The sequence below is a fragment of the Vipera ursinii genome (assembly GCF_947247035.1).
Source record: "Vipera ursinii genome assembly, chromosome: 1".
NCBI lineage: Eukaryota > Metazoa > Chordata > Lepidosauria > Squamata > Viperidae > Vipera > Vipera ursinii.
In genome coordinates this window covers 63,102,525-63,115,227 of record NC_139512.1, presented here as the reverse complement: position 1 = coordinate 63,115,227, position 12,703 = coordinate 63,102,525, and positions in this window count along the sequence as shown.

Below are 12,703 nucleotides of genomic sequence, written 5' to 3'. Positions count from 1 at the left end.
TATATAAAACCTTTATTGTCAAAGTACAACATGTGTACATTGAGATTAACTGAGCCTCCCCCTCCGTGCTCTCTCCCCCCAACACAGTGACAACCCTCCATCCTACCACACCATGTGAACCAACTACACCACACACCGGTCTCCCAAGTCAATTCTGCATAAGATTATATGTCCCATTTAAAAGGCGAGGATCGAGTGAAAGCTTCACGCCCAAGGGCGGCCTTTTCTCAAGTCATTGGCAACATCAAGGGAATCTTTAGAGGTCTCCCAGCCGGCCTTCTCTTCGGCGGGTTTCAACTCTCCGTCCGGCCGCCGGCGGGGCTTTGAAAGTGACTCTGGCGAAAGCCGAGGGACGCGGTTTCGGCTCCGCATCTTTGTGTGCGCCGGTTCGGAAAGGCGACGTTGCATCTTCAGACTTTAGGCTGCGCTCGCTCACTTCCAATCTCGGCGCCCGGCGACTTCGTCTCGCTTCCTGGAGGCTGGAAAGAAGCGACGCGGAGGCGATCCCCTCGGCTGGCTGGGCTTTTGGGCCTTCGGATCTTCCAGTCGCAAGGGCGCGGAAAGATGTTTCCCGACACGAACCCAACCTAACATGAGAATCTCACCCAGGATGAGTTGATAAATCCTGAGTAAGGAAGGAAAGTCGTTAACGATAACACCGCCGTCGTATCTGAAGCCTTATTGTAACCGAAGCCTTAGATAACTCAGAATCTCCATAGACACCTCTTGTCTTATGCTAGGACACTGAGGTCAGCATCAGACAAGTCTAATAAGGTCAAAAGAATCCCTTTTGAGCTCAAAATTGTTTCAGTTGAACTGACAATGGTTTGCCCATATGTATTCTAAGCCATTATGGTGAAACTCTTCTGTGTGATATCATGGGAAACCCCTGGGCCTTTGAATGATAAGTTCAAGAACATGTCAGCAGTAAGAAGAAATCAAAATGTTTATTGATGAAATTTTAAGAAAACCAGCTACTACAAATTACACTAGTGATTACACAATATAAAAAGCACTATACATTATATAAAGAGACGCGGTGGCTCAGTGGGTTAGGACGCTGAGCTTGTTGATCAGAAGGTCGGCAGTTTGGTGGGTCGAATCCCAAGTGCCGCATAACAGTGAGCGCCTGTTACTCGTCCCAGCTTCTGCCAACCTAGCAGTTCAAAAGCAGGTAAAAATGCACCACTATGGTGGGAAGGTTGGCTGGATGGAGTCACTGAAGCAGTAGGCGTGAGCTTAAATGGACTCCAGAAGATGGTAGAGGACAGGAAGGCCTGGAGGAACGTTGTCCATAGGGTCACAATGGGTCGGACATGACTTCGCAACTAACAACAAATGGTGGGAAGGTAACAGCGTTACTAGATGCACCTTTGGCATCTAGTCGTGACCACGGAGATGTCCTCGGACAAGCACTGGCTCTTCGGCTTTGAAACGGAGATGAGCACCGGCCCCTAGAGTCGGAAACGACTAGCACGTATGTCCAGGGGAACCTTTACCTTTATACATTATATAGGAATCAAACTTATATTTAACCAATTTGGAGACTTGGTTAAATCACAAGCTTATGAACTGGAAACCATGACTTCTACCGCACCTTAGACACAGTGCTCTGAGCCAGTCACTGTCTCAGCCCTAGGAAGGAGGCAATGGCAAACCACTTCCAAAAATGTCTATGGAGATTCTCAGTCATCCAGATTATAGTTTTCCCAAAGATGCTTTTTCACAAGGCAACTGGACTTTTCTTGTTTTTCTTTGAAGATGTTTCACTTCTTATCCAAGAAGCTTCTTCAGCTGTGGATGGTGGGGAATGGAAGGATTTATACTCCTGCAGACAGCTGTTCATTTGTATTCTTTTAGCGAGTCATTAAAGCTACCTGGAGGCTAATCTGTTTCTTCAGGGTCACCTGAGTAGTGCAAATGGGTGTGGAGCCTTCTTGGAACTGTTCTGTCATCTGGGTTAGTCTAAAACTCCAGTTGGAACCCACATAGTTAATGGCACATGTGGCACACATACACAAACACACATATACACATACCTTAGTATCCCACAGTCACATGGGAATCACAGTGAGAAGGCAAGGATTTAGCAGCAGCCAAGTGCCCTCAAAGTGTAAAACAGGTCCTGAAGAGCCAGCTCAATGGGAAGAATAAGATCTACACCATCAACATGTATGCCCTGCCAGTAATCAGATACCCTGCTTGTAGGTCTAGGGCAACTTCAGTCAATCAGAATAGAGCTGGAAGGACCTTGGAGGTCTTCTAGTCCAACCCCTGCTCAAACAGGAGAACTTAGGCCATTTTAGACAAGTGACTGTCCAGTTGTTTCTTAAAAAACTTCCAGCAAGCTGTTCCATTGGTTAATTGTCCTCACTGTTAAGTTTCTCCTTAATTCCAGATTGCTTCTCTCCTTGATAAGTTTCCATCCATTGTTTCTTGTCCTGCCCTCCTCTGGTGCTTTGGAAAATAATTTGACCTCCTTCTCTTTGTGGCAGCCTCTCAAATACTGGAATACTGCTATGATGTCCCCCCTAATCCTTCTTTTCTCTAGACTAGCCAAACCCAAATCCTGCAACCATTCTTCATGTGTTTTAGTCTCCAGGCCTTTAATCATCTTCGTTGCTCCTCTTTGCACTTTTCCCAAAGTCTCAACATCTTTTTTGTAATGTGACCAAACCTGGATGCAGTATTCCTGCCTAAGTATAAAACCTTGTTTTTCCTCCAAATTAAATTTCATGTTGGATAGGGCTCATTGTACAACTCTGTAAGACTTTTTTTTAGATCCTGAGCTTGTCTTCTGGGGCGTTGGCTATTCCTGCCAGCTTAGTGCGATTCCTGCCAGCTCACCTCAGCCAACTCACCTGGCTGTCTCTCCCCGGCTTACTTGCCCCGGTTGACTCGCTGTGGGACAATTCACCATAGGACAATTCAATGCAGGCTAACTCAAGAGAGGGATAAGTGAATTGCAGTAGGCCTTGTCTTCCTTTAGGTTTGAACCTAAGTTAAAAAATAAAAATATCCCCATGTCAATATAGTTTTCCGTTAACACAACCTTGCAGTTTCTTAGCAACAGTGCAGAAGTGATTTGCATTGCTTGCTTCTGGGATGTTTTTTTTTACTTTTCTGAATAGCTTACAGCCCTAGAGTTTCTGCCAATTCCCTCACTTAACAATCACTCATTCAACAACTGTTCAAAGTTAAGACAGCACTGAACAAATGGTAATCACAACCTGTCCTTGAAGTCCTCCTGTGGTCACATATCTAGCCCAGATTTACAACTATTGCAGCATCCCCATGATTTCTGGCCTTTCCTATTGGCTTTCCACAAGCAAAGTTAATGAGGAACGTAGTAGGAAGTCAGAAATCATGACCACATGAAATTGTTGTTTAATGACTCTTGATGATTTGCTTAACAATGGCAACTGGAGACTGCCAGAATTGCCATCACTAAGCAACGTGGTCACATAATATGTCACTTTATGATTGCATTGTTCACTGACAGAAATTCCAGTCCCATTTGCTACCAATAAGGACTATCTGTGTTTATATGTTAACTTGGCTTGGCTTCTGATGGCCAGATATGATTGCCTGAAACAATCAAAAAGAGCAACAATTCCTATGAATAATCACTTTTCCCCTCAGCTCTCATGATCACAAGAGTTGCAGTTGGCAAAAACAACGTAATAATGCTCTCCATTTATCTATTTAGATATTTTTTCATATAAAACATCTCATTTTTATAGTAAAACACAGATTTATACACACACATTTTAAAAACAATGTTTCTCAAATTTGGGCAACATCTAGATCAGGGGTCTCTAACCTTGGCAACTTTAAGACTTGTGGACTTCAACTCCCAGCATTCCTCAGCCAGTGAAACTGGTTAAGGAATTCTGGGAGTTGAAGTCCACAAGTCTTAAACTTGCCAAGGTTGGGGATCTCTGATCTAGATGTCTGCACTGAATTATCCAAACCACCATCTGTGAAAACTAAAGTAAGACTTGGCTGGACCATTTTCTGTATTTTGAATGAAAAACAGGCAAGTTTTATCCCTGTGAACATATGACTTAGACTGAATGGTGTTATTCAAGTGTAGAGTAATATATGAACTAAACAACCCTTATCTAATATGGAGAAAGGCCACTATGAGGACATCTTACTCATTGAGATACTAATTCTTCCTGCTTACTCTTCTCTTAGTATGCAATTATTACTGATTTAATGGAAGTAGCTAATGAGCATGCAGTTACTCACCAACTAGGAACTGCCAAAAGGAAACTTATGGCATTAGCCAAATCTAATTCAGTGGGGCTTTTTTCAGATCCAGTTCCTTATATGTGGATATAAAGTCCAGCAATGCACATTGAACAATACATGTAAATAATGCACTACCAGAGTTATTTTTTCAAAAGCACAGGGAAATAAATAGTAGGTAGCTCACAGAAAGAAAAATGACTGTAAAATATTCTACTGGGTTTCAAACTAGCAATAGTAGTAGCAGAATTGTCTTGCAAGGTGTCTATGCAGCATTTGTAGGATTCAAATCTGCATTTGATTCCATATAAAAAAAGTATTGTGGAAGAATCTGCAATCTACCAACATAGAAAAACAATTAGTTTTATTAATACATAAACTCTACAGTAATGGCAACCTGAAGGTAAGATGTGGTCGCCAAGGACTGTTAACTTAGTCAATCATTACACTATAGGAAGTAAAGCAAGGATGTATTCTTGCTTTATTACTGCTCACATTTACATAAATTGAGTTACATAATACTTCCATAAAAGTAACTTTCACCATCCAAAACTAACCGGTAGAGACTTTTCAGTTTTCTTGTATGCTGACAATATGGTTATTCTGTCACTGTCTGTATTAGGAATGTCAAGAGCTCTTAGATTTCTTACTGAATATTGAAAAAAAAAGATGATAAAATACCCCCCCTTCTAATCTTTAACAAAACACTTAACGTTCATAAATGACCTGTTAATGGCAATAACATGGTTTAACTACTCGAGAGTTATCTTTCATTCACCAAGACATAAGAGTCTCATACCTGGCCCACACATCACAAGAGGCTCAGAGAAATGCTGTAGTTATCCTGAAACTATTTGAAGCAAAAAGAATATCATAATTACAGTATGTAACTATATAAATATAACAAAAATTCCCTTCTCTTAAGTGTAGTGTCTTCCTCAAAACTAGATCCTCTACCAGAGGCCTGGATTTTGAGGATTTTGCCCAGTATCTTTGCCGTTTCTAGCATTTCACTCTTTTGGACTGATGACCTAATATGACTTTTAGGCAGTGCTTTTTTTGTAAAAGAAAATGGTGCCGGCACTCACACATGTCATACAATCCACCTTGCCTACCCTACAAGGTTCCATCCAAAAAAGTTGCCGGAACTCCGTTCTGAGCGTTCTATGACAAAAAAAGCCCTACTTTTAAGTATGTGCAAGTATTACGAAGTCCATCCTATGTGGCCTAGGGACAGAGAGCTGTGATGTTCCTGGAATCTTTTGGAGTCACTTTCCCAGGTTAGAAATCATAGCCCTGAATGCTCATACCACTACTGGGACCATTTTGGCCTTCCCTTTCTATGCCCTTTCTAGTTACTCCTTCAGGCCCTGGTATTTCTCCAGCTTCTCATACTCCTTCTTGACGTTGGTGTCACGTGGCACCACATCTACCACCACTGCTTTTTTCTGGTCCTTGTCTTCTTCCACAATGATCGGACCTGCCTGTCTGTCTGGATCTGGAATTCCCACAGGATCTTAAACCCTATTATTCTCCATGACGTTCTATGGAATTCCCCATTTGAACTTGGGAGGGTGCATTGTGCAGATGTCCCTGTACACAATGCCAGCTACTTGGTCAGGCTGTTCAGTATATGCTGTTCCAATCTACCACTGTGTGTTGGACTGTTTCTGAGGTCTCTCCACATAGTCAGCATCTCGGATCCTGTCTCAGTTATCTGTCAGTGGTACATATCATGTCTCACCATGGCATTTCCTCTACTTGATCATCAGGTCTATTGATGCCACAGGCATTTCTCTCAGCAGTTCATCTTTGGATGCCATCTTATTTATATGCTTCTGGATGCTCTGAGTTTTCTCCAGGATGGAGGCTTTGACACTCACAAGACCCTTCCCACCCTCTTTCTGCCTGGTGTACAGTCTCTGGATGTTGGACTTGGTGTGGAAACTCCATACATTGTGAGGAACTTCTGAGTCTTCACATTGACAGCTTCCATGTCCTCTTTTGGCCAGGTCACTATACCGGCAGAGGGAATTGGACAACTCACCCTGGCCAACTCGCCACGGCCAACTCACCACGGGACAATTCAGCGTGGGATAATTCAAGAGAGAGTCAAGTAGAATTGCAGCTCTCCCCAGACTCGAGTAATGTGAAGTTAGACTGACACTGAGATATTGGACAGCTTTTCTGAGAATGAAATATTATACGTGCAGTGAATCACCTTAAGACAAAACTAACTTCATGGTGTTTTTAATGAAGCTAACTGAGATGCCAGCATTTTCAGGGAAAAATATAATTGTAATTCAGAACTGTTGCTTTGGGGAATAACTCCATTTGTGAGAACTTCCTCCTCCACTCGGCAAAATAAATTTGTGAGAACTTCCTCCTCCACTCGGCAAAAGCTCTTGGCAGGATCACTGGCACCAGATTTAAGGTGGAGGACTCCTTAACCACTCATGAGATTTCTTGAAGAAGGATCTGAATTTTTTCCTGGTCCCTAATATAGTTTAGCAATCAAAATATTCTTAATATTATCTTTTGTAACCACTCCCAAAGAAGGAAACAACTACTTTAAAGAAGTACATCATTATGTCTTAGCTTCTGATGATTTCCTAATCTTAAATATGCATATCCTCTACTCATATGGGCTATGCATCTGGAGAAGTGAGGCTGCAGTTAGTGAAAGCTTATGCCTTTTAATAAAAGCTGTTACCAGAACTCCTAATTTTGGCTTATCAAAGAGGAACATGGCTGCCTGCCTACAGTTCCTAGTCACACTTAAATCATAATGCAAAATTCCACTGACTCAACCAAATGTCTCTCTGACCTATGACCAAGTTTGAATTGAGACTGAAATAGACTTAGGCAAACTGCTTCAGCCAGAATTCCTAGGGCAGTTTTTTTCATGAGCATCTTGGCTAAAGTGTGGACTAGTCAGGACCAGCTGGAAATTATCTAATGCAATTAGTTCCAGCATCATCTTTTTTAGAAATGGTGGCACCACACGTTTTGTAGACCTGTGTCTTTATCTAATCAGTATCTTGAAAACCTTTTGGTAAATTAGGAGCAACCAAAATTGAACAAATACAGGACAGGTATCACCCTAGCAAATAGATCCACATTCTGCTGCTGTACAGATTGTAAATCACGTGTAAACAAGCTGGCTAGACTTTACAAGTAATGGTATTGAATCTGGGATGAGGTATTTCATCTCTGAAAGATGTTGAACAATAAGTCTAAAGATAAATGGCCACATTCTGAGTCAAAATCTCTCATCTAGTGATCCCCAAACTGGACAACTTTAAGATATATGGACTTCAGCTCTGAATTTGCTAGGCAGCAGCCATTTCTAAGAATTCTAGGAATTGAAAACAACAGATCTGGAAGTGGGGAAAACTGCTCTTGACCATCTGGAAAAAAAAATCAGTTGTTCCAGTGGTAATGGAAAAGTATCATATTTTTGCTTTTTTCAGTGCTGTTGTAACTTTGAATGGTCATTAAATGAACTTCCGTAAATTGAGGACTACCTGTATTGACCATCCATGTAAACTCATTCAGGTCCACCCAGCATACTTTGCAACATAGCGGATATCTGTGGCAGCTTTACAAGGCTTGCTTGCCAGAGAAATAAATCTTGGGGAGGATCCCTGAGTAAAGGAATTTTAAAAACCACTGATATAAATTTAAAACTATTTTGTTAAGCAAATATTTTTGTTTGAAGCAAGATATGTGAAACACCCTTTCCAGTGGTGCTTGACTTGGGACAGATGCTTTGTCATTTCCTGCAAAGTCGGTTTGCAGTCTATATGGGGGGAGAGGGGATTTGCTGTTATTGTTTTTGGAGTTTCCATCTGTGATGTCAATAAATAGCTTCATAAGATCGGACTTGCTGTTTTACGGAATTGTCAGCATGAATTTTCAGAAGCACAATCTGAAATTGCTTGAGAGGATTTACATGCATTCTTGTGGCCAAACGTTATTTATTTATTTATTTATTTCGATTTATATACCGCCCTTTTCCCGAGGGACTCAGGGCGGTTTACAGGGCAAATTAAAACAATACAATATATACAGGTTAAAATAAAATTAATATGTTTATATTGATATTTCTTAAGGAAAACCCCATATACTGTAATATCCACTGTGGTTTCTTACAAATTGTGGGATGTTGCAAACTGAGAAAAATAACAGGCGATGGAGATACTTGATCTCAAAGCTGATTTGAGGTGTGTGGAAGGAACAATAGATTTAATCGAACAATTTGAAAATTGTTCAGTCCTCTGTAGATCAGTGGTTATCATAAGGCCATCATTTATTGTTAGAAAGGAAAGTAGTATTTTTGGTATTTGCATAGAGGAAAGGTAAGAAGTGAGGCTTCTTTCAAAGAGACAACAGCTCCTACACTAACCAGTCAAAGCCTTTGCTCAGGTATTCCATCCTTCTCTTCTTAATTGATTTTTTAATTAATTAAACCAACTACTATCTTTATTAGTGACTAGAATCTTCTTAAGGACTTTTTGCTTAAAAAAAAAGAATTGATGATTTATGGATGTGATGATTCAAAAGGGTAGATCATGGAAAGAAGGAAATTTTGAATGAGAGAGTAAATTATATGTACTTAGAACTCATTAAGTAGATTGGAAGTCACTTTTTATTCTTCTTCATTTTTTTCTACCTCTTTTTTATTTCTTTATCACTTTTCAATTATACTGTGTACACAATTATTAGGAAAGTGAATATATTGACCATGTCATCATTTTTATGCATATTTCCCATCTCCAAGCTGTATAAACTTGAATGCTTAGTGGATATAAGCATATCAGGTGATATGTATTTGTCTAATGAGAGAGGGTGTGGCCTAAGGAGATCAACACCTTATATCAAGTTGTGCGTAATTATTAGGCAGCTTCTTTTCCTCAGGCAAAATGGGCCAAAAAAGAGATTTAACTGACTCTGAAAAGTCAAAAATTGTAAAAAGTCTTTCAGAGGGATGCAGCACTCTTGAAATTGCTAAGATATTGAGGTATGATCAAAGAACCATCAAACATTTTGCTGCAAATAGTCAATAGGGTCACAAGAAACATGTTGAGGAAAAAAGAAGCACATTAACTGCCAAAGATTTGAGAAGAATCAAACATGAAGCTATCAGGAACCCATCATCCTCCAGTGCTGTCATATTCCAGAACTGCAGCCTACCGGAGTGCCCAGAATTACAAGGTATTCAGTGCTTGAAGAGCTGGGCAACGTAAAGAAGGCTGAAACCCGACCACCACTGAACAAGACACATAAGTTGAAACGGCCAAGAAATATCTGAAGACAGATTTTTCAAAGATTTTATGGACTGATAAAATGAGAGTCACTCTTTTTTTTTTATTGAAAAGTTTTAAAATACAATTTTCCTTTAAAAAAACCCCCTTCCCCCTCCCTCCTCCCCCCCTACCTCCCCTCCTCCCCCCTCCCTCCTCCCCCCCTCCCTCCCCCCTCCCCCCCTACTTCCCAGAGCTGAATACAAGGTATATATATATAAAAAAAAAAAGCAAACCTAAGCAACCATATACTAACAACTATAAATTCTAAAATCCATCACTCTCTAGCTTATATAGGATAAAACAAACCTTAACAATATTAAATATATGTATAAAAAAACTAGAATAAGAAAAGGACACTCTCTAGCTTATATAGAATGGAACAAACCTTAATAATATTAAATATATATTAAAGACAAAAAAAAAGGAAAAAGAAGAAAAAAAACCCTTCTCAACCCTATACTTATCCTAAATAAACTCCATCCATTTTATCCATTCCATGATATAACATTCTTACAAATAATTTTCCAAATTAACCAAGGATCCCAAATCAAAAAACTTTAAAGTCAACTCTTCTGTAATCGGCCGTTCCTCTTCCAGTACCACAATCCAAAAAAGCTCACCCTTTCCACAGAACCACCAAATATAAAAATATATTGCGTCTACACCCAAATCTTTTCCCCCCTCCCCTACATGACTACTTGACTATATCGTGAAAGTTCCATAGACTTCTGCAATTCCTGCTACTTTCTCTTCTTAGATCGTTTTGCAGCAGCACGCGTCACCCTCTGTTTTATAGATTCATCCGACGAGGTTGTATCTTGATCTCCTCCAACACCATTGTCTTCTATCTGACCATCTTCGGCCTCTTGATGCACTCCTTCTCCAGATCCCTTTCCAGCTTCCAAAAGTGTTAATGGCGTTGCATTTAAAACATTATTGTAGAAATCACGCGCTTGCATCACAGTAACCAAACGGTACTTTTTACCTTCGTGCGTCACCATCAACCCCACTGGGATCTCCCATCTGAACCTTATATCTCGCTGCTTGAGCTCTTGCACAAGAAATGTAAAATCCTTCCTTCTCCTTAGAATCTTTGGAGGAATTTCTTTTAAGACCAAAACTTCTTGATTAGCAATCATAACTTTAGTATCATAAGCAGCTTGTATAACTTCATCTCTAGTTTCCCTTTTTGCAAAATATACCACCACATCTCTAGGCAACTTTCTCTGTCTGGCAATCCATGAATTCACACGAAACACTTTGTCCATGCCTCCTTTTATTTCAGATGCTGGCTGTTTCAACACTATTTCAAAAGCCTCAGAAACCAGCTGCTTTAGATCTTCCTTAGTATTCTCCTTTAAGCCTCTAATTCTAATGGCAAACTGCATCTGGAAATATTGAGCAAGACACAGTTCCCTTTCCATTTTATTTTCATTCTCCAATACTTTTGCTTCTAATATAGCATTCTTTTGAGTCAAGTCTTCTAGCTTTTCCTCCAATTCTTCCACACACCGAGCCACTTTAAACACTGAAGTCAAGATGTCTACCCTCATCGCTTTGAGCTTCTGTTCCATCCTCTCCTCCATTCTCTCCTCCAATTTCTCCAATTTCTCCTCCATCTGTGCAAATCTAATATTAATTGATTCCAAAATTACCTGGGTATGTTTTTCAAGAGCATCTTGTAAGTCCTTTGATGTCAATACATCAGGAGGATGCAGCGCCTGCAATAATGATTGTTGCACGGGAGAAGTTCCAGCACTCCGAAGAGTTTTAGGGGGTGGTTTAGCCGCCATCTTTTACCAAATATGACGCACTTTCACTTCAGATTTGTAATCCAAAAAAGTCCATCAAGCTGGAGAGCAAAACATAGTAATCCTCTTTACCATTTCCTCTTGTATCGCTCTGCCTGCTCCTTTAAATCATAGTCATTCCTTCAGGCAGGGGTGGTCGCAGACGGCTGGCTCTGCTCCAAGAAGTCAGGAGCAGAGGCGACGGCCAGCTGGGAGCAGCCCAGGCTACGGGGGAGTTCAATCCTTCAGCCGCCCAAGCCATAAGCTCAGGCGGCCCTGGAGAACTCTACCCCTACCTGGGAGCTCGCCCCCTCCTCTTCTCCCGAGGAGGGGGCTTCGGATTCGCCCGAACAGCTGATCAGCGCTGTTTCGGGCGAAAAAACAACAGCTGAGCCGCGGGCAGCCCGGGAAGGCTCCCTCCGTCGCTGCGGAGCCACCGGAAGTCAAATGAGAGTCACTCTTGACGGGACACATGGATGAGCTTGTGGCTGGATTAGTAATGGACACAGTGCTCCACTTCGACTCAGACACCAGTAAGGTGGACGTGGAGTACTGGTATGGGCTGGTATTATTAAAGATAAGCTAGTTGGTCCTTTTTGGGTTGAAGATGGACTCAAAATCAACTCCCAAACCTACTGCCAGTTTTTAGAAGACATTTTCTTCAAGCAGCGGTACAGGAAAAAGTCTGCATCTTTCAAGAAGACCATTGTTTTTAGGCAGGACAATGCTCCCTCGCATGCATCAAAGTACTCCACTGTGTGGCTAACCAGTAAGGGCCTGGCCACCTTCCTCACATGACCTAAACCCTATTGATAACTTGTGGTACCTTCTTAAATGGGAGATTTACAGTGAAGAAAAACAGTACACCTCTCTGAACAGTGTCTGGGAGGCTGTGGTTGCTGCTGCACAAAATGATCATCAACAGATCAAGAAACTGACAGACTGAATGGAAGGCTTATGACTGTTATTGAAAAGAAGGGTGGCTATATTGGTCACTGATTTTTTTTTAAATGTGTGAGATGGGCAAGTTTTCATTTTTCATTTAGTTGCATGATAATTTTACACGCTAATAGTTTCCCATTAATTGTGCATGCATAGATATTATCCTAAGAAAATCAAAACTTCATTTTTACTTTCTTAAAATTTCAGGTTTGAGGTTTATTAGCATTTTGGATTGACTGAGAGCACTGTAGTTGTGCAGTAAGAACATTAATCCCCCAAAATACAACTTGACTAATAACTGTGTCCACAGTGTACTTTTAACTTAAAATTTGTATTCATAGAAAAACTTGTCAAATAAAAATTAGATATAAAAGAAAATGATAAACCTGTTTGTTTCAGCATAGGCAG